Here is a 21,732-nt window from a genome sequence, read left to right as displayed (position 1 = left end):
GTGGGAGGATCGCTTGAGTCCAGGAGGTCAAGGCTGCAGTGAGCTATGTTGGTACCACTGCACTCCAGCCTGGGTGACAGAGCGAGACTGTCTCAAAAAAATTATAAATAAATAGCTCAGGGCCACCTGATTACCTGTATGAAAAATAAATTAGGTGCCTAATATTTACAAAAAAATATATTTCAGGTAGACTAAAATCTAAATAGGTAAAACAAAATTTTTAACTTTTGGGAGAGAATATAATATATGAAAATATGTTTATGGCTTTAGGATAAGGAAAGTGTGCTGATTATAGTTCATCTGAGATTCATTCTCCACTTGCCTCTGCTTGGCTCCATGCCTTGAAATGTTGACATCTAGGGACAACCTCACTCAAGTTCCTTTGCTCACTAGCTTCCAACTGGATTCAGACAAAGAAGGTACCAGAAGGAGATCAATGGGTCAGAAGGTAGAGAAGCTGGGGTACTTCTTCCCTCCTCCTTCCTGCTTTGGGCCCTCATCTGTGAGTACACATCCCTCCACAACTACAGCTTCTGCCAGGTGGCCCCTTCTCCAAGGATGCCAACTCCCACTAGGTTCTAGCAACACCATTTCCTCCCCTTTCCCCTTTAGGCTTAAAGATAGTAACAGCTTCCTACAGTTATTTGTCTTCTGTGCCTCAACTTTTGTCACATCTCTGTAAAATGTCCCTTCACTAGTGTCTCTTTAGTTGAATCATTTCAGTGGAATTCTGTTTCCTGCAGGGACTCTATTTAAGAAACAAATGAACAACACCCAATGAACAAACCATAAAGAAAAATATCAATAGCTTTGATTACACTAAAATTAAACATTTCTTACATAAAATACACTACAAACAAGTTAAAGGCAAGCTAAAGATTGTCAAATGATATACATGATTCATAGAAATAGAATCAACAAAAGATTAGTATTCAGAATTAACAAAGAACTCCTCTGAATCAATCTTTTAAAAGACATATAAACCCAATAGAAAAATGGGTGAGGAAACTAAAATGTCCAATGAACACATGAATAGGCAGTCAACTTCATCAGTAAAAAGAAAAATGCAAATCAGGTTGTGTCAGTGGACATGCCGCTAATCCCAGCACTTTGGGAGGCTGAGGTGGTAGGACACTTGAGGCCAGGAGTTCAAGACCAGCCTGGGCAACACAGCTAGATCCTCATTTCTACAAAAAAAGAAAAATGCAAATTATAAAGAGATATTTCATAGCTATCAAATTGATAAAAATCAAAGTTTTATATGTATACCAATATCAAATACTGACGAAAAGGCAGATAAAAAGGAACTCTCATAAAACTTGTGGGTATATAATTTGGTATGACCACTTTGGAGATAATTAGGCATTTTCTTTGTTTGTTTGTTGTTTCTGTGACAGTCTTGCTCTGTTGCCCAGGCTGGAGTACAATGGTGCCAGCACGGGTCACTGCAGTCTTGTCCTCCCGGGCTCAAGCGATCCTCTGAGACTCCCAAATAGCTGGGACCACAGGTGCACATCATCGTGCCCAGCTAATTTTTATGGGTTTTTGTAGAGATGGGGTCTCACTATGTTGCCCAGGCTGGTCCTGAACTCCTAGGCTCAAGTAATCGTTCTGCCTCAGCCTCCCAAAGTGCTGGGATTATAAGCCTGAGCCACCATGCCCAGCCTAATTAGGCACTGTCTAGTAAAGTTGGAGATGCACACACCCTGCCACATACAGTCTTTCTCATATAGAAAAATAAGCTCTACAGAAAAGGATTCAAGTGACTGTTTCCTCAATTCTCCCAAGGATGGTATAAAGTTAAAATCTGTGATGTGCTAGCAAATGTTTAACAACCAGCTAGGGGGATAGGGAAGGAAGCTTTTATTTGTAGCATTTGCTGATTTCTGTGGTATAAATACCCACACCATGGCTGATTTCAAGCCTCCCAACTGAACTCAAGAATTAGGAAGAGATTAGCACATTCATTCTTAGGAGTGGCTATCAATCTCCAGCTCCAGCTCAACATCTGAATGATTCCAGACTTACATAAGTTAATTCATTACCCTACAAAGATACCTTAAGAGATTGGGGCTTAATTCCCTCAAGGAATTCTGGATGAGAAGGGCTAAGTCTAGAATCTAGAGAGACTCTTGTTTTTATCCCCATGGAGACATAGGAGAAGAATCTTCGTGGCAGTATTGCTTGTAATAGCAAAATATTGTAAGTAACCTGAAAGATCAAGACGATACCCTTGAAAACTACAGTGGTTAAAAAGAACTAAAGGTCTTTCCAGCCCTGGCCCCAGACCCTAAAGCCACGGAGATGTTGATGCCTAAGAAGAACCAGATTGCCGTTTATGAACTCCTTTTTAAGAAGAGAGTCATGGTGGCAAAGAAGGATGTCCACATGCCTAAGCACCCACAGCTGGCAGACAAGAATGTGCCCAACCTTCATGTCATGAAGGCCATGCAGTCTCTCAAGTCCTGAGGCTGCATGAAGGAACAGTTTGCCTGCAGACGTTTCTACTGGTACCTTCATCTGCCCCCAGAGATTGTGCCTGCTACCCTACGCCACAGCCATCCAGAGGCTGGCAGGCCTCGGCCTAAAGGTCTGGGGCGTGAGCAACCTGCAAGACTCACAAGAAGGGAAGCAGACAGAGATACCTACAGGCGGAGTGCTGTGCCCCCTGATGCCAACAAGAAAGCCGAGGCTGGGGCTGGGTCAGCAACCGAATTCCAGTTTAGAGGCGGGTTTGGTCGTGGACGTGGTCAGCCACCTCAGTAAAATTGGAGAGGATTATTTTGCACTGAATAAACTTACAGCCAAAAAAACTTAAAATTAAAAAAAAAAAAGAACTAAAGGTACCATGTATTGTGTGTTGATCTCAAAATATAAAACTTTATCTCAAAAACAAATATTGACTAAAATAAAGCAAGTTATAAAATATATACAACACCATTTATATAACATATTTTTAAACATGCAAAACACTGTATATATAGTTTACATATATATGTATACAATTATAGAAAATAGATTTAAAAATTCAAGAAAGTAGTTACCTCTGGTAACAGGAGGAGGGTAATAGAATCAGGGAGAGACACACAGGAGATGTCTTTTTAAAAAGTATCAAAGTATCAAAAGCAAATAAATGTATTCTAATTATTTCATTGTTTCAGAATATAGTAAGTTAAAGAAATACATTTTCTCTTCTTTCTTCCTTATGGTTCCCATGATGTAGAACCGTGTAAGATTTTTTTTCCTACAACTTCTAGCACTTGTTAATATTGGACAATATTTGTATTGCAAGCATTCATTTATTCCCCATTATTTCAGTAATAAACAATTTATTCTTCTCATTCGTTCTGATATATTATCCTTCTCGCTCTCAATATTAGACTGTAAAATCCAATGATAATGCTAAATCAACCTAAAGTTCTTCAATAGGAAGCCCAGCTCATCGCTCAAGTATAAGAGAATAAGTGGTTTAAAGCCTGTTTTGGGTGTATTTCTTACCTGCCAGGCGAACTTCTATCATGCTAACAAGGATAAATCTTCCTCACAAAATATGGAAGGCTTCTTGTTACTTCCTTAAAATGACAAAGAACTCAGCACTAAAAAGTGAAATCTTGTTTTTTTGTTTTTTTTAAAACAAAAAATAGAAACACAGTTTCTCCATAAAATATCTTTCACTGGGTGTTCAGGTGACCACCAAGTGCTACACCAAACGCATTGCAGCTCCTTCTTATGTCTCTTCTTATTGGGGATCTTGACCTTTGGGAACATGATGTTTCAGTGCATGTGTAGTGTGACTTTTTTTTCAAAGAGATTGTCTTGAAATAAGCCTATGTTTTAAGTACACACTTTTCTGCAAGCTAGCAGGCATTCTGAAGCTAGGTGGTTCTAAATAAAGAACTCTAGTCAACAACAGGAAATAACTCCCACAGAAAAAAGGGGCAGAATACAAACTCTCACCAACTCTTGTACACAGCTCACAACGGCCTTTTGTTCCATGCACATTAAGCCTGAAATCTTTACTTTTCAGAGCATGTTGGGGCCTTCACAGAGCAATTAAACATTTCTTTTCCTTTTGCTGGTGTCCTTGCCTTCTTTCCTCTGAGGAAGTTAATCTTACAACTAACTGCTTACTATGAGATAGCAAATCAGAAAACAACAGTTTGTATTTTAACATCTTTTTCTTAATGGAACTTCTCAAGATAAAAAGTTTTGGTGTAAAAACTCACTTTTCCACCTAATACACATGACATCATGGAGAGACACACATATATGTACTAAAGGAGTAGGTTCACGTGCAGTATATGTTTCTAAATCTATCAACAAGGATACATCACATTAACCCATATATCTAGATTGATGGGTTATTAGCACTTTACCAGTGGTCAGCAAATCAATGCAACTAGAAGACAAATTCATATTCTCTTCAAAGGTTCCCATCTTGAGTCTTTAGAAAAAGAGGAAGAACAATCTAGATCCCACGCCAACCAAACAGAAAGACATTTAGATGGTAGTCTTTAAAGTCAAAGTGACACCTATTAGAACAGACTGGTGGCATTCAACTATAACACAGCACAGGTGCTCCTGACAAGGGAATGAGACTGAGCAAAACATGACTTCAACATGACTGAAGATTGGTATTTCTTCCCTCTCTTGTACATTCAGCCTTGCCCTTGCTACTGGCTCCTTGTTGCAATCAATAAATTACAAATTCACTGTATTCTATCTTCACTTTTAAAACAGGAATCAATCTCCCCATGTTTAATGCTGCAGGAATGCTGCTGGTAGCTACTTCTGTCTATCTACAGCTTTTCTTCCTGCTTCCTCTGCCTACTGCAGGACAATTCTACTGACCATCCCACAAACGGGCAACAGTGACCCCTAAATGCCATGGCCAATGGACACTTCTCAGCTCCTCATACTACTTAGCCTTTCTGTAGCATCTGACATTACTGGCCACCTCGAAAGGTTTCCTTCAAGTTGAACTGTAGTCTCCTGGTTCTTGTCTCCTTGGCCACTTGTAGTTTCCTTTGTTGGTTCCTCTTCCTCTGCCCTCCCTATAAACCTGTAGTTTTAAACTTAAAAAACAACAGCAACAACTTCTGGCTGCAGAGAGGGCCAGAGAGGGGTAAAGTACTGTGGTGGGGGCGGGATGGAGATGGCCATGGTTCATGGCCGGGTTGGGAGCAGACATGGGAATGGTTGATTAGGAGATTAGAATCCTCAGAAAAATTTAGGAATGTAAGTGTTTTGAAAAACAATTTCCCAGTTAATAATCCCAGTTACCTAATTAACTATGTAAATATTAGTATTCCCTATGGTTTTGTCTTGCCCCTTTTCTCTTCTTATCCTAGAAACTCTCCCTAGGCAATCTCACCCATTCTCAGAGCACCTACATGCTAATGACTCACAAATCATTAACTACATTCCAGACCTTTCTCTCTGAGTTCCAGATGTGACCTTTTTATATAGGAAGACTATGCAACCCAGTTTATAAGGGTCATTCCTGTTATGCTTGTTATCCTGGCATAATTATTAATAGCACCCTGTGTCAATTTCAAAAAGGTCCTGGTTTGAATGATAAAAGCATATAATTAACCTATTCATGTCCCGTTGCCTATCAGACATCTCCACTGGATATAGTAAAGGCATCTCCAACTCACAGCACATCTAAAGTTGTCCGAATCATATTCTCCTTAAATTGCCCCCTACTTCCCAAATGCCTAAATATGGTTAAGGTACAACATCCACCTGGAGTCTCCATTGGAAATCTCAGATTCAAAGCGTTCTTCCATCTCTCTTACCCTCACTTTCATCCAGACACAAAGTCCTGTCAATCTTCTCTCTTATTTTCCATATATGTCCCCTTTCTCCCACCGCTGCCCTAGTCAATACTCTAGTTATCTTTCACTTTGATTATGGCAACAATCTGTCTCCCAATTTCCAGTCTCGAATATTCTCCTCTAATCCATCCACATGACTTACTGTATGACAGGTAGTATGGTAGGTCCTAGAAATACAAAATGAACAAGAGATGCTCCCACCCAGTTCAGGTGGAAGATTAACTCATCATTGTGATGCAATGGGTTACCTGGTGGGTGTAAGCAACATGCAGGAGTGGCCACAGAGCCTGGCCAGTGTGGAATGAGGCCAGTAAGTGGATTTTAGGGTAAAGAGGAATTAGTCAACGTCATTAGTCAAGGTCATTAAAGGCAGATGGAACAGGATGAGCAAAGATAGGGAGGTGAGAAATAGCATGTGATGTGGGTACAGATCTGAAGTGTAAATTTCAGGCAGGGAGTAGCAATACATAACACTAGAGAGTTTGGCTGGGGCAGGTCTAGGAAGGTCTTGGAGGCAACACTGAGTGTGGCCTTTATGTTCTGAAGTCATTAAGAGATCTTCCATGGGAGAATGGCATGATGTGGTTTTCACTTTAGGAAGTTAGATCCCCATTTATTCTTGAACTTTACTGAATGATTTTAACATTTACTTAAACCAACAAATGAGGAAAAAATGAAATAAAAATTTAAAAAGGATATTAAAATATATTTAAAAACAATAATTAAGAGTTGGATTCTGGCAAAAGAAAAATATAAATGAATCTGAATTGAAACACTTGAAACAGACTTTAGTAAAAAGATTTAGTATACACTAAAGACACATTCTTATAAGTGAGGTAAGGGAGGCACATGCAATGAATGGTTTATTATTTAGGGAGGAAAAACTAACATTAGGTCCTTGCCTCATACAATATGATAAAACAACAGGGATTAAAGAATAACATTAAGAAATACAAGAGAACTAAAAGAAATTACAGATGACTAATTTATCTTAGAGGTAGATAAGACCTTTCCAAACATAAAGCAAAAGAGCCATGAAGATAAAACTGACTACATTAACAAAAACTATATAACAAAAAGCACCATAAGCAAAAATTTTCTTTAAATGACAAACTAGGAAAAATAACTGCAACACAGGTAACAAAGACTTAGTAACTTTATAACCTAAAGAGGTCTTATGAATCAATTAAAAAACCATCAATACTAAATTAGAAAACACTAAAACAAAATTTTATAAATGAGCAAAGGACCCAAACTCATCATTATCAAGGGAAGCAATGCATGAAAAAGCAATACAAATTTAAAAGAACTGTAATTTTTACATACTAAGCTAGCTAAAGTTATTTTAAAGCTGATAACAATGTGAGGGTACAGTGGACAGGTTGTCTCACAGTTACTGATGTGAGTATAAACTGATTTAACCTTGGGAAAGACAGGGTTTTGGAGATGTGTATCAAGAACCTTTTAAAATTTCTATATCCTGTAATGTGGTCATTTCATTTCTAGAAATTTGTCCAATAGACCTAATCGGAATCATGCATAAAGAATGTGTTCATTCGACAATTATCTATCTATCTATCTATCTATCTATTTATTATTTATTTGAGACAGGGTCTTATTCTAACTCTCAGGCTGGAGTGCAGTGGCATGATCAAGCTCACTGAAGCCTCAACCTCCTGGGCTCAAGCGATCTGCTTGCTTTGGCCTCCCAAAGTGTCAGGATTACAGGTGTGAGCCATCACGTCCAGCCCAACAACAATTTATTGAATGCTTACTATGTCGTAGTGTTTTGTTTTGTTTTTTTTTGAGACGGAGTTTCACTGTTGTCATCCAGGCTGGAGTGCAATGGCATGATCTTGGCTCACGGTAGCCTCTGCCTCCTGGGTTCAAGCGATCCTCCTGCCTCAACCTTTGGAGTAGCTGGGATTATAGGCGTGCACCATCGTGCCAGGCAAATTTTTGTATTTTTAGTAGGGACGGAGTTTCACCATGTTGGCCAAGCTAGTCTCGAACTCCTGACCTCAGGTGATCTGCCCTCCTCAGCCTTCCAAAGTGCTAGGATTACAGCCATGAGCCACTGCACCCGGCCTAACTATATGCTAGTTTTAGGAGCTGGAATATGGCTGCAAACAAAACACAAAATCCCTGTTTTCCCGGATCTTACATTCAGGATGGTGGGAGAAAGTGGAATAAGTTCGTAAATTATATGGTATGTTAGAGATTAAGTGCTATGGGAAAAATAAAGCAGGAAAAAATGGATGGGTAATGTGTGCTTGAGTGTGTATGTGTGGGGCAGGGCTGCAATTTTAAAGAGGTGGTTGAATGTACCTTGATAAGAAAATGACATTTGAGGCCGGGTGCAGTGGCTCACGCCTGTAATCCCAGCACTTTGGGAAGCTAAGGCAGGCGGATCACGAGGTCAGGAGATTGAGACCATCCTAGCTAACACAGTGAAACCCCGTCTCTACTAAAAATACAAAAAATTAGCCGGGTGTGGGGGCACGTGCCTGTAATCCCAGCTACTTGGGAGGCTAAGGCACGAGAATCACTTGAACCCGGGAGGCAGAGGTTGCAGCACTCCAGCCTGGGCAACAGAGTGAGAATCTATATCAATAAAAAAAAAAAAAAAAAAAGGAAATTAATCATCCCATGGAGTTGTAAAGGTTAAATAAAGTGCTTTCTTTCCAAAATGACAGGAGCCATTTTATTATTTTAATTTTTTATAGAGACAGGGATCTTGCTTTTTTACCCAGACTGGTCTCAAACTCCTGGTTTTAAGCGATCTTCCTGCCTTGGGACTCCCAAAGTGCTGGGATTACAGGAGTGAGCCACCAGCCTGAGATAATTTTAAAAGGTACAAGGACCTGACACTAAACAGCCACGTTGGAGGAGGGAGACAACAGCCAGATGAAAGGTAAGTGATGTTGGAGGGGTGCATGTGTTTCCCAGGAGGAGAAGGGAGACAGAATAATGTTTTGAGATACCATGTGAGGTTTCTTGCTGTCCAGCCTCCTGTGCAGCTGGAGATGGACAGGTGCTGCAGTTCTGGCTAGTCAGGTATAAGGGGAAGTCTGCTGGAAGTTCTGAGAAGGTATCTTCTTTCTGGTAGCCATCTGTGACCATGATATAACAAGAATAAGGGTAAGGCCGGGTGCGGTGGCTCACGCCCATAATCCCAGCACTTTGGGAGGCCAAGGGCAGGAGGATCACTTGAGCCCAGGAGTTCAAGACCAGCCTGGGCAATATAGTGAGACCTCATCTCTACTAAAAATAACTTTTAAAAATTAGCCAGATGTGCTGGTGTGCACCTGTAGTCCCAGCTACTCGGGAGGTTGAGGTGGGAAGCCCAGGTTGGGGCTGCAGTAAGCTATCATCACACCACTGCCCTCCAACCTGGGTGACAGAGTGAGACCTTGTCTCAAAAAAAAAAAAAAAAAAACCCAAAAACAAAAAAAGGGGACAGAGTAGGTGACAGAGTGAGAACTTGTCTCAAAAAAAAAAAAAAAACAAACAAACAAAAAACAGAAAACCCAAAACAAAAAAAAAGGGATAGGGTAAAAGCCCAACATATTGAGGGGAGTAGAGCAGAGGTCCAGGTGGGGCCTGGGTCCTTGATGACACCCCCACCCCCACCCCTGCCATGCTGGGACCACCCAGCTCTAGACATCTGAGGGAAACAGTAAATGGCCTTGTGGTTATTTTGTAACTCTGTAGATGCGGGCCAACGGGCCAAAAACCACAGGCCACTAAATCACCTAAGGACTAGTTTAAACACAGCTCCCTAATCCTCACTGGCTCTACTCAAACTTTATCTCTGTGGGAGGGGCTTAAGAATCTGCATTTTATACCTCCCAGTTGTACTGGTTTCCTATTGTTGCTGTAACAGATTATAACCTTAGTGGGTGAAAATAACACGAATTTATTCTCATATAGTTCTGGAGGTCTAAAAATCAAGGTTTTGAGAGGGCTGCGTTCTTCCAGAGGCTTCAGGGGAGGCTCTCCTTCATTGTCTTTTCCAGCTTCTAGGGGCTGCCTTGCATTCATTCCTTGGCTCATAACCCCTTCCTGCATCTTCAGAGCACATAATTTCAACCCTTGCTTCTGTCATCCCACCTTCTTCTTCTGCATTTGATGCTCCTGCCCCACTCTTATAAGGACCCCTGTAATTACACGGAGCCCAGCCAGATAATGATGATCTCCCCATTTCAAGAAACTTAATTACATTTGCAAAGTCTCTTTTACCACATAAAGTAACATACAGGGAGCATTACTCTGACCACCACACCAGCTGATTGTGGAACCACTGAAAATCAGATTTAAGCCACTGTTTGTTGGCTTTTCTGTAACCTGCAGGTGAAAGCATCTTAATAAACCACTTACTGGTGATAAAAACTTTAACCTAGCAGTTCTCAGTGGGAGCAGAGGTGGGGGATGAGGGGACAGAGAAAAAGGTCTGAGAAAGCTATGCACATTAGAATCATTTGGGATCTTTTTCCAAAATATACATACCTGAGTTCTGCCCTAGACCCACGGAATTGGGATACCCTGGTATGAACAGGTGAACAAACTTCCCTGGGAGATTCAGCTGCAATCCCTAGTTAAGATCTACTGAATAACCTCCAACTATGCCTTAGCTTTCTTATCTGTAAAACATTGAAATATGTCTTGCCCGTCTCTCACGATTTTGTGGAGATCAAGGTAGGCAAAGTATACATAAGTACTTTGAAATTAATAAAGAGCTATATAAGTAAAACTGGTGATTGGCCAGGCGTGGTGGCTCATGCTTGTAATCCAGCACTTTAGGAGGCCAAGGCGGTGGATCACTTGAGGTCAGGAGTTCGAGGCCAGCCTGGCCAACATGGTGAAACCCCATCTCTACTAAAAATACAAATAATTAGTCGGGCGTGGTGGCATGCACCTGTAGTCCCAGCTACTTGGGAGGCTGAGGCAGGAGAATCACTTGAACGTGGGAGGTGGAGGTTGCAGTGAGCTGAGATCATGCCACTGCACTCCAGCCTGGGTGACAGAGCGAGACTCTGTCTCAAAAAAAAAAAAAAAAAGTATAACTGGTGAAATTGATGCAGGCTGTAAATGTTGGTGTGTAAAACAATTCATCCAGAGAGAACTCGTTACTTGGAACTTATAAAATAAGCAAAAATAAATCCTTCAACAAAAATAAGACATAACAAAGCACATATACCAAACCTCATACATTAACATGTATTACCTAAGTGCCTATTTAATCTTAAAGATTAAAATATATCTGGCCTTTTTCCCAAACCACAGATTGTAAATGAAAATTTAGAAACTTAGAAGGGAAAAAGAATTAAAAGAGGCAAGTGCATGATAGTAGAAAAAAGAAAAAGACAGCTAACAACTAGAATAGAAGGGAGGGATTATAAAAACATTGATTTGGCTGGGCATGGTGGCTCACGCCTGTAATCCCAGCACTTTCGGAGGCACAGGTGGGTGGACTGCTTGAGCCCAGGGGTTCGAGACCATCCCTGGGCAACATAGCAAGACCCCATCTCTTTTAATTAAAAACAAAAACCAAAACTGATTCAGTAACTCAAAAAATTTACTGATCTAGGACCATTTAAAGTAAGGGTAAATAGCACCATGTCGCTTACTAGCTCCACCCTAAAGGAATCTATTTCACAGAGTATTTGAGCAATCTAAATGATCCTGAATCATGATGAAAATGTAGCATTGCTCAATGCTGTCTATGGAAAAAATATAATAATAACATCAACAACAAAAATGATATAAAGGAAGATTTTTATTGAACAAGCTTATGTTAAAGAAGTTTAGGTACTTAAAGAGATAAACTTCAGGTGTCTATAAAATTCACATGTACAGAGAGTTGGTATGCTATATAAATAACAAGTCTGTGTAAACAAAGGCATTATAAATCTACATATAAATTCTGCTGATGTGAAGGAAATCCTCACAAATCATAAAAGCTCAATAAATGTGTAAAACAACAACAACAACAACAAAACCTGTGTTTAGGAGACCAAAATAAACATTATCACCTTCATGGATGAAGAATGGTGATAGATCAGTCCATCTGCTGGCTGTGGATAATTTTAAACTTGGATAATTACAGTACTTTAAAAAACTGTACAGCATTTACAGATTATAAAGCACGTTGACATCATCATCTTATTTGTTCCCCATCCCCAAGACCCCAAGCACCAGCTACTATTCTGTTTTACACCTGAGGAACTGAGCGAGGCTCAGAGAAAACTTTCTCAAGATGCCACAACCACCAAGCAGCAAAGCCCAGACTGGAATCTATATCTTCTACTTCAAGATCTGGTTTTCATTTTCTAATTTATATTACTGTAAATATCACTTAACTGTCTAAAGAAGATTCTTTGCCAAGGCACATTTCTAAAAACAAACTCAGATGGAAACAAACTTATGGTGATCTATCTATCTATCTAGCAATCAATCATCTATCCATCATCAATCAAGCAGCATGAACCAAAAAAACTTTAATATATCTTTTTAGAAATATATCCTATTTTTCCTTCTTAATACACCCACATACAGCCTAAGTTACTATAAACAGCTTTAGCTTAGAGTGAAATTTTATGACTGAATTTTAAACACTTAAATAGAAAATGCTAAGATGGTCTTACCTAGTAAACAAAAGCATTAGCTCTAAAAACAAAAAGCTCAAAATGTACTGATTTCACAAGCATTTGGTTTCTATGTGAAAAACTGCAGGTATTTCAATGGTGTGTTTTACTTTTATTTGTGTTTCTAGAGTACTACTATGCTTCCATGCTAATTCAACCCACGTATGTTGACGACACATGCGGATCCTAAAATGCCATGATTCATCTGAGGCTGCCACAGTTGTGCAGCTTAAGGATGTACCCGTCAGATGTGAGGCTGCATGCATTCACACTTTCTGTCCCTGTCACACGCAAATAACTCCAGCAAAGCATAGTCATCCACCTCTGACTCACCCTCCCACCTGAGGGAGAGCCTGTGCTATGAGACTGAAGTAAAGGCACCCTTCATCAGAAATCATCTTTTCTACATTAACGGTAAAAAAAAAAAAAAAAAAAGAAAAAAGCCTTCATTATGAGTTTGGCCGCTTTTATACCATTTTATACCATTAGAACCTGTTAGTTCTTTTGCAGAGAAACCAGAGAAGCAAAACATTGAAGAGTATTTTGAGACTACTTAACATGTAACTTAGCAAACTATGGGCAACATTTTCTGACATGCCTGCAAACACTGACTGTGGAGTCAAACAGTCCTGGGATAGACAGGATTTCAACTTCTAGCTTGACCATGTGTTGGTTGGTTGACTTTCAGCAACTTGCTTAAACCTCAATTTCCTCATCTGTAAAAAGGGGTAGACCCAGAACCTGCAGTGTGGTATTCCTGTGAGAATTAAATGAGATAATGTATGTAGAAAGGTTAGTGCAGCCTCTGAAAATGATAAACAACAGTAGCTATTTTTGTTAATAATTATTTAATCACATAATGCTCATCAAATTCAATATTGTGCTGGTGGTCACTGGTGCTGGATGGAGAGCTCCCTGGTTTGTCCCCAGGAGGCCTCGTCACTGCCGCCAACTGGGACAAATCTTACAGAGGCTTTGTGGCGCGCACCGTACACGAGAGATCAGATGAAGCTCCAATCATTTAAGGCGTTAGGTCAGACTGGAGTATAGGAGAAATATATTTTTATTGAATGAATCTCATCATCTTACTAGCATTCAAAATGTACCTTTGTCACTGCAATTTAATATAAAACCAATACCCCTGTTTTTTCTTCATCTAACATTTACCGAATGTCCACTGTGCCAGGCTTTAGGCTAAGCTTAAGAAAAGACTCTCTCACAAATTACTAAGAGTGTCAAAGCTCTGGATTGTTAATTTTCTGAGATTCCCTCCTCTTGTCCCTTTGCTTTAGTTATATTCTGATGGGAAAACATAATAAAATCTAGGAAAGACCAGCTACTTTCTTCAATGGCTTTATAACTCAAGTAACAGGAGTAATCAGCATGCTTCTTCCTACTTCCACTGCTATAACTGGGTTACAGCACTTCTTTTTTCTAAATTAAAAAATGCCAGTAATGAGCTGGGTGCAGTGGTGCACATCTGTAATCCCAGCTATTTGGGAGGCTGAGGAGGGAGGATCACTTGATCCCAAGAGTTTGAGAGCAGCCTGGGCAGCATAGCAAGATCTCATCTCAAAAAACGAACAAACAAACAAACAAACAAAACAACAACAACAAAAAATAGAACAGGATGGGAGAACTGGGGGAAGAGATACAACACTGACAGTTAATAGAGTGGTAAGTAGTCCATAAGTGGTAAGAGACTGTGGCTTAAATTTATAATTTTAAGGTAGAAAAAAATGAATTAAAATATCAAATGATTAGCAATTGAAATGGCTTTGGATTTGGTTGGTAATTAATAGTAATAACCACAATGGCATCTTGGACTTCTGCATATAGCGCTTTTCTCCAAGGATCTCCATATGCTCCTTTACCCCTCCCAGCCACTCTGTGAGGAAGACAGGGCTCTGGCTCTCACTGCAGGGAGGCAACTTTCTGGACTTTGGACTTGGAACCCAGTGCTCTTTTCACCACCTTTTCCCTTTTCCCTGTCTTCTCACAACATCTCTTGAAGATAAAGAAGGACCAGATACCTGGTAGAAATGAAGTAAAATGGAGCAGAGGAATTATGTAAATTCAGGGATAAAGAAAGGCTAGAAAGGGGCTGGGCATGGTGGCTCACATCTGTAATTCCAGCACTTTGGGAGGCCGAGGCGGACGGACCACTTGAGGACAGGAGTTTGAGACCGGCCTGGCCAACATGGTGAAACCTCATTTCTACTAAAAATACAAAATTTAGCCGAGTGTGGTGGCGGGCGCCTATAATCCCAGCTACTCGGGAGGCTGAGACAGGAGAATCACTTGAACCTGGGAGACGGGGGTTGCAGTGAGCCGAAAATGTGCCACTGTACTCCAGCCTGGGCAACAGAGCGAGACTCTGTCTCAAAAAAAGAAAAAAGGCTTTTAAAAGCTTTTCAAGAGAAATACAATCTGAGTCTAATTAGGTTCACCCAAACTGAGTGTGGTGAACCTAATGACTCTTCATTAACGCAATACTCACCTCTCAACGAGGTTTGCTAGCATAGCCCTTGTGAGTGGTGGGTACAGTAAAACAAAAAAAAGGTCTTAATATTTAGGTCAACGTGGTCAAGTTGTCAGTACTAGACCCATAAAGGAAGAGAGGGAAAAAAGAAGAGAAGGAGAAGCTTTGATTAGTATGAACATTTCTCAAAGATTTAGATGAAGTCAAACCATGGCACCTAAGATGTTATTCCCTGTAATTCAAATGTAAATTCAGAGATGGGTAGCTCTGCCCCAAGGAAATTCAACTTTCAGAGAGCATGTATGCAATATCTTCAAGCCCAGAATATATTCAAACTTGGTAGGGTATCACATAGCCATTAGTTAACATTATAATTTGCTTTTGAACATAGAGTGTTTCTTATTCCACCAGAGCTTATTTCCAAATTTTTAATCATTCTGTAGACAAAAAAAAAAGGTAGCATTACGACATTATTACTAAGCAAAAGACTAAAAATACTAAAATGCAATGGAAACTATTCTTTGAGTACATATACAACTCCCATTGTTATTAACAGAGCTGAGCACACACACATTTAGAGGGAAAAAATACTCTGTAATGCTTCAGAGCTACTGTGATGCACTAGCTTCCTAAAACTAAAGAAGAAAAGCAGAGACTGGTTAGATTTACAGTTTTCAAATAGGTACATGTCCAATCAATTATTTATTTTGGGTTAATTTTAGTGAAAAAAAAATTACCTCACATGAAATGGTTGCATCACTGATGGGTTAGATCATTACACTCTTTTCAGAAAAGCAAAGATAAGTTTAGTAAGTGTAAATAATACACTAAATAAAGGTCCCCTTTCTCAGTTGAGAAAACACGTGAGTTGAAATCAAGTATGGAGAATTCTGGAATCAGTTTCATAATTACTTATGACACCACAAGTAGTGAGAGCAAAAATCCTTTATAGGAACTTTTTTTTTAAGTTCACAATTATGTGGTTGGGTACTTATTTACCCACCAATAGCTATGCAGACCATAAGGTCTCAAAAACAAAGAAGTATGCTCTCTCTGTGTTAAGACTTCTGTCTTTCTTTGGAGAATGGGTGTGGTCGTGGTGGGGGAGGGAGGGCGTTTAAGCTGGAAGAGGCTTGTGAAGCCCATCCAAGACTTTCATTTTAAGAAAGATAGATAAACAAACAAACATTGGTTCCTTTTATTGAGGAATCTTCCTATCTGCCCAGTTGCAACAGTGAATGAAGTTCTTTTACTGCGGTACGGGTGTTGGGGGGTTCACAAGATTTTTAATTGTATATTACCAACATGGGTTTAAAACTTTTTTTTTTTTTTTTGGTGTTTTAAAACTAACCACCCTCCTCCTTCAAAAACAGTAAAACTTGTTTCTTCTGGTGAACAAAGACTTGGGCCCTCTAATGGTTTCATACAAGTTGGTTTTTTAAGACCTGGAAACTGATTGGGTGACATTTAATCTTCGAGATTAAAATCACTTGGTGAATATTGTATTGTTCCACTGTTCTCACTGTCATTTTGGCATTTGGGGCCTCGCTCTGCTGCTTCTGCTGGAGCACTTACCAGCTAATGAAACCTAGCCCAGGAGCAGCTGCCTGAATCTATGTCAAACTGCATCTGGCACCCATCTATCTTCCAGTCATCTAAATTCACCTCGGAAATCATACAAAAGCAGCCACATCAACACACCAGTCTTTGTTTTATCAAAGCTGTAAAGCAATTTTAGACTTTTTTAAAAAAAATTGCTACGTATTTCAGAGTGGCAGCTTTTGAAAGGATGGGGAAAAGTATTTTCTAAATCCTGAGAATATTGAGACTTTAAAATACCAAGTAAAAATTTCGTAGACCATCATTAGCACAGTTTTGGCTGAAACACTACATTGAGGGGCTTGCCAGTAGAGACACAATGCTGCCGACAGATCCCAGACAAGGAGGCGAGTCTGCTTAAAATTCTTCAGTTGTCACGGTTATTAAATATGCTATACCACAAAACCTTCCAGTATTCAAGGTTTTCTCACTATCAGTTCTGTGGAATTATCAGAAATGCTGGTTTTAGCAAAGAAATTATTTACATGTGCATTCAGGGAACATTCTTTTCAAAAACCATTATATGAGAGAGAGAACAGTTTTCCTGAATGAGAGTATACAGATAAATAAAATATATTATTTAAAAGATACACTCTTATTAAAATTGTAAGTAGTTGTATCACTCTGCAGTAGCTGACTTTTCTCCTGCCCTTCTGATGATGACCTGTATAAGGGGATACCGTTTTCTTTAACTGTGATGGCTAAAGCTTGAGCCTTTAAGAAATGAGTATAACAAACATGTACAAAAGGATTTATAAGGAAAGCCAAGTCATAGATGATGCCTAAAGCAAACTTAGTTTTCAGGTCAGCAATACGTAAAAGATAGCTTTTCTTTTGCTTGCTTGTTGATTTTAATTCTAATACATGTTATAAATTTCCCTTGAGACAGTGTTTTACCTGCGTCCTATGCTTTGGGAGGCCGAGGCGGGCAGATTGCCTAAGCTCAGGAGTTCGAGACCAGCCTGGGCAGCACTGTGAAACCCCGTCTCTACCACAATACAAAAAAATTAGCAGGGCGTGGCGGTGTGCGCCTGTAATCCCAGCTACTCAGGAGGCTGAGGCAGGAGAGTGGCCTGAACCCAGGAGGTGGAAGTTGCAGTGAGCCCAGATCACGCCGCCGCACTCCAGCCTGGGTGACAGAGGGAGACTCCGTCTCCAAAAAACAAACAAAACAAAACAAAAATTAATTGTGGCACTTACATTTACCATTCTAACCTTTTTAAAGTGTACAATTAAGTTCCTTCACAATATTGCACAACCATCACCATTATCCATTTCCAGAACTTTTTCATTGTCCCAAGAAGAAATGGTATACCTATTAAACGATGATTCTCCATTCTCTCCTACCCTCAGCCTCTGGTAAGGAGGCTATTCTATTCCTCAGCTATTCTGTGTTGTCTTCATGAATTTGACTATTTTAGGTACCTGACGTGAGTAGAATTCTGTTATTTTGTGCATGATTTATTTCACTTATTTTCCAGGTTCACACATGGTGTACCCAGTATCAGAATTTCATTCTTTTTTAAGGCTAATATTCTATTGTATGTACATACCACATGTTGTTTATCCAGTCTCTGTTGATGGACATTTAGGTTGTTTCCACCTTTTGGCTATTGTGAATAATGCTGCTGTGAACACTGGCATATGATTATCTGAGTTTCTGCTTTCAATTCTTTGGGGTATATACCTAGAAGTGGAATTGCTGGATCATATTGTAATTCTATGCTTATCTTTTTGAGGAAGTGAAAAGTAGCTTTTTAAAACCAATCTTTTAAAACATAATTATGTTCTTGTAATGAGCCATACATTCATTTAATGGCTAAAATTCTTTCCCTCTTGATGTGTGGAGGTCCCAGTTGTCTCTACATTGCTAAATTCAATGATCAGTTCTCACACCTTACCTGACCTGACCTACACAGTTGATCAGGTGACCACTCCCTCCTCCAGGAAACACTCTGTTCACTTGGCTTCCAGGATCCTACACTCCTGATTTTTCTTCCTCTTTCACTGGCCACGCCTCTCAGTCTCTCTTAGTAAGTTCTTCTCCCTCTCCTTGGCCTTTAAAACTCTAAAGGGTACCTGGGGCTCAATCCTTGGGCTTCTTCAATATGCTCTTCCCTTGGAGATCTCATCTAGTTTTATGGCTTTACATATCATATAAATATTGTCAACTTCCAAATTTGTATCTCCTGCCTGTATTCCTCTCCTCTGAAGTCCAGTCTCAAATCTCCAACTGCCTATTCAACATCTCCATATAGATGTCTCATCAATATGCACTCCTCAAATTCCCCCCAAAGCCATCCCCCTGCATTTTTTTTCCAACTCGGTTAATAGCAACACTATTTGTCCAAGTCCTCAGCTGCAAAGCCTTGGACCCATCATTGATTTCTTACATCTAATCTGTCAGGAAATTCTCACAACTTTAGTGCTACTACCCCAGTCCTAATCACCATCACCTCTTGGACCTTGAATACTGAAATAGTTTCTGAAGTACACTTCCTTACTTCCACCTTTGTTCCCCTACTGTCTGTTCTCAACACAGCAGTCAGAGTGATTGTTTTCTTTCTTTTTTTTTTTTGAGATGGGAGTTTCATTCTTTTTGCCCTGGCTGGAGTGCAATGGCGTGATCTTGGCTCACTGCAACCTCCACCTCCCAGATTCAAGCAATTCTCCTGTCTCAGCCTCCCAATTAGCTGGGATTACAGGTGCCCACCACCACGCCTGGCTATAGAGTGATTCTTTTCCAAATGGAAGTCAGATCATGCCACCTCTCCACTCCTCCAATCCTCCAATGGCCCCCATCATTCCACTTACAGGAGAAGCCAAAAGGCTCTCAATGTTCTATATTCTCACTGTCCCTCTAACCTCTCACCAAACTATTCTCCCTCATACATCTTGTTTCACCAACACTGGCTTTACCTGCTCACTAGTCTTTGAACATGGTAGACACATTTTTACCTCAAAGCCTTTACAATGGCTGTTCCTTCTGCCTGGAACTTTCTTCCCCCATATATCCATATGGTTTTCTCTCTCACTTTCTTCAAGCCTTTGTTCAAATGATATTCTTCAAACTGTTTAAAATTGCAACCACCCACTCTTGCATGACTTTCTATATCCTTAACCCGTAAACACTGATTTAAAATTTTTTTCCATAGCACTTATTACTTCCTAACATATTGCATAATTTATGTATTATATTCATTGTCTTCTGCTCAGTTGAACTGTAAGGTCCCTGAAAGCCAGGGCATTCCCCCCTGATTTTGTTCACTACTATATTTCTAGCTGCTATGGTCTCAATGTTTATGTCCCCTTCTCAAATTCATCGCTGAAGCCTTAATCCCCAGTGTGCTGGTATTTGGAGGTGGGGCCTTTGGCAGGTAATTAGGTTTAGATGAGGTCATAGAGTGGGGTCCCCATGATAGAGGTTAGTGCCCTTGGAGAAAAAGAAAGAGACAGGGGATCTCTCCCTCTCTGTGTATGTGCTCAAACCAAGGAAAGGCCACATAAAGATATAATCACGAAGAGGGCCTTCACCAAGAGCCCAACCATGTTGGCACCCTGATCCCAGACTTCCAGCCTCCAGAACCGTAAGAAATATTTGCTGTTTAAGCCATCCAGTCTGTGCTAATTTGTTATAGCAAGCCTAAATTAAGACACCAGCACTCAGAACAATGCCTACCATAAAGCAGATGCTCAGTAGACAGTTTTTAAATGAATGGGTCAGCAGAGAGTTGCCCTTCATTTGGAGATGTACTGTCAGTTATGGGTGCTTAATATGGCTACATTCAAATGGTTAGCCTCTCTCACCTAAGGTAACCCACAGACACTTTTCAAACATCTTCTACAAGTCAGCACTGTATCAGCTGCTGAGTAAATAAAATACTTTCCCTCAAGGAGTTCACAGTCCAATGGAGTTTTAAGGAGCTCATAATTTTTTAAGTAAACTTTGTTTTTGAGATAACTGTATTTTCATATGCAGTTGGAAGACACAATCCTGAGAGATACTATGTCCCCTTTATCCAGTTTCCCCCAAGGGTGCTATCTTGCAAAAGTATGGCACAAGATGTTGCCATTGATAGAGACAAGATACAGAACACTGCCATCACACAAGTCCCTTGTGTTGCCTTTTTATAGCCATATCTACTTTCCTCCCTTGCACTCCCCACTCCCCACCTTCCTTACCTCCTGGAAACCACTAATCTGTTCACCATTTCTATGATTTTTGTCATTTCAAAAATGTTACATACATGGAATTATACAGTCTGAAACTTTTGGGATTGGCTTTTTTTCACTCAGCATAATTTGTCCAGGTTGTAGAATGAATCATTAGCCCGTTCCTTTTCGTTGCTGAGTAGTGCTGAAAGTACCATAGTTTGTTTAACCACCTACTCACTGAAGGACATCTGGGTTGTTTACAGTTTGGGGCTATTATAAATAAAGTTGCTACCAACACTTGTGTATATAGGTTTTTGTATGAATTTAAGTTTTCATTTCTCTGGAATAAATGCCCAAGTGTGCAATTGCTGGGTCGTGTGGTAGTGGTATGCATAGTTTTTAAAGAAACTGCTGAGCTGTTTTCCAGAGTGCCTGCAATATTTTACATTCCCACCAGCAAATGTGCCTGTGAACTAGATTCTCCATATCCTCATCAGTACTTGGTGTTTTCACTATTTTTTATTTTAGCCATTCTGAGGTGTGTTTATATCTTGTGGTTTTAAAATGCATTTCCCTAATAATGTTGAACATCTTTTTGCACTTGTATATCCTCTTTGGTGAAATGTTTCTTCATGCCTTTTACCCATTTTTAAATTTGATTCTATGATTTTTTTACAGTTGACTTTCCAGTGTTCTTTATATATCTTAGTTGTCAGATACATGGTTTGCAAATATTTTTTCCCCAAGTATGTAGTTTGTCTTTTCATCCTCTTAACATGGTCTTTCCTAGAGCAAACTTTTAAACTTTGATTGTCCAATTTGTCAATTTTTCCTTTTATTGATAGTGCTTTACATGTATAATACAACTTATTTTATAATGGGACTTGGTCTTAAGCAAATAAAGGTTTGCCGGATAGAGAAATGGGAAAGAACATTCAAGGATAACGTATTAGGATTGCAATACTACCTAGTATGCCAGTTGGCTTAAAAAACATGAGAACATGGGAAA

General features: G+C 39.7%; 1 protein-coding gene and 1 pseudogene across 3 annotated transcripts in view; one reads left to right on the top strand and one right to left on the bottom strand.

Annotated features, from left to right (window-relative positions):
- Positions 1 to 21,732, bottom strand: part of SERTAD2 (SERTA domain containing 2) — a 119,978-nt gene that overhangs the window by 32,119 nt on the left and 66,127 nt on the right. Inside the window, exon 1 of one of the 3 annotated variants that reach the window (XM_063617914.1) lies at positions 5,983 to 6,038. The exons of 1 other annotated variant lie outside the window; for it this stretch is intronic. The gene's annotated coding sequence lies outside the window, so the exon portion shown is untranslated. Of the gene's footprint in view, positions 1 to 3,498; positions 3,585 to 5,982; positions 6,039 to 21,732 lie in introns of those variants that run through there. One more of the 3 variants, XM_055241971.2, reaches the window with a different exon arrangement.
- Positions 2,301 to 2,791, top strand: LOC129462194 (small ribosomal subunit protein eS10-like; annotated as a pseudogene).

This window comes from Symphalangus syndactylus, chromosome 14, assembly GCF_028878055.3.
Source record: "Symphalangus syndactylus isolate Jambi chromosome 14, NHGRI_mSymSyn1-v2.1_pri, whole genome shotgun sequence".
NCBI lineage: Eukaryota > Metazoa > Chordata > Mammalia > Primates > Hylobatidae > Symphalangus > Symphalangus syndactylus.
Note: the sequence above shows the minus strand (reverse complement) of the source record. Positions and strands in the feature narration are given on the sequence as shown.